This window comes from Arachis ipaensis, chromosome B1, assembly GCF_059453495.1.
Source record: "Arachis ipaensis isolate K30076 ecotype BB chromosome B1, ASM5945349v1, whole genome shotgun sequence".
NCBI lineage: Eukaryota > Viridiplantae > Streptophyta > Magnoliopsida > Fabales > Fabaceae > Arachis > Arachis ipaensis.
This window is the reverse complement of record NC_142436.1, coordinates 26,291,750-26,292,622: the sequence shown is the minus strand read 5'-3', so window position 1 is coordinate 26,292,622 and position 873 is coordinate 26,291,750. Positions and strand designations below refer to the sequence as shown.

Sequence of the window (873 nt, the reverse complement as noted above, 5' to 3'; positions counted from 1 at the left end):
ATTAGTTTCTCTGATGCAGCAGAATTGCAAGTTTCATGGACTTCCATCAGAAGATCCTTTTCAGTTCTTAACTGAATTCTTGCAAATCTGTGATACTGTTAAGACCAATGGGATTGACTCTGAGGTCTACAGGCTTATGATTTTCCCGTTTGCTGTAAGAGACAGAGCTAGAATATGGTTGGACTCTCAACCTAAAGATAGCCTGAACTCTTGGGATAAGCTGGTCACGACTTTCTTAGCCAAGTTCTTTCCTCCTCAAAAGCTTAGCAAGCTTAGAGTGGATGTTCAAACCTTCAAACAGAAAGAAGGTGAATCCTTCTATGAAGCTTGGGAGAGACATAAGCAACTGACCAAAAAGTGTCATTCTGACATGCTTTCAGAATGGAACATCCTTGATATATTCTATGATGGTCTATCTGAGTTATCAAAGATGTCATTGGACCATTCTGCATGTGGATCCATTCACCTAAAGAAAACGCCTGCAGAAGCTCAAGAACTCATTGACTTGGTTTCAAATAACCAGTTCATGTACACTTCTGAAAGGAATCCTGTAAGTAATGGGACACCTCAAAGGAAGGGAGTTCTTGAAATTGATACTATGAATGCCATATTGGCTCAGAATAAAATATTGACTCAGTAAGTCAATATGATTTCTCAGAGTCTGAATGGATTGCTAGATGCATCCAACAGTACTTAAGAGGCATCTTCTGAAGAAGAAGCTTATGATCCTGAGAACCCTGCAATAGCAGAGGTGAATTACATGGGGGAACCCTATGGGAATACCTATAATCCCTCATGGAAAAATCATCCAAATTTCTCATGGAAGGATCAAAAAAAGCCCCAACAAGGCTTTAATAATGGTGGAAGAAACAG

General features: G+C 39.6%; 1 non-coding gene across 1 annotated transcript; it reads right to left on the bottom strand.

Annotated features, from left to right (window-relative positions):
* Positions 1-268: 268 nt before the first annotated feature.
* On the bottom strand, positions 269-372 carry LOC148576019 (small nucleolar RNA R71). Its single transcript, XR_015904046.1, has one exon. It is a non-coding gene; the product is annotated as a small nucleolar RNA R71 (small nucleolar RNA).
* Between the last annotated feature and the right edge of the window lie 501 nt (positions 373-873).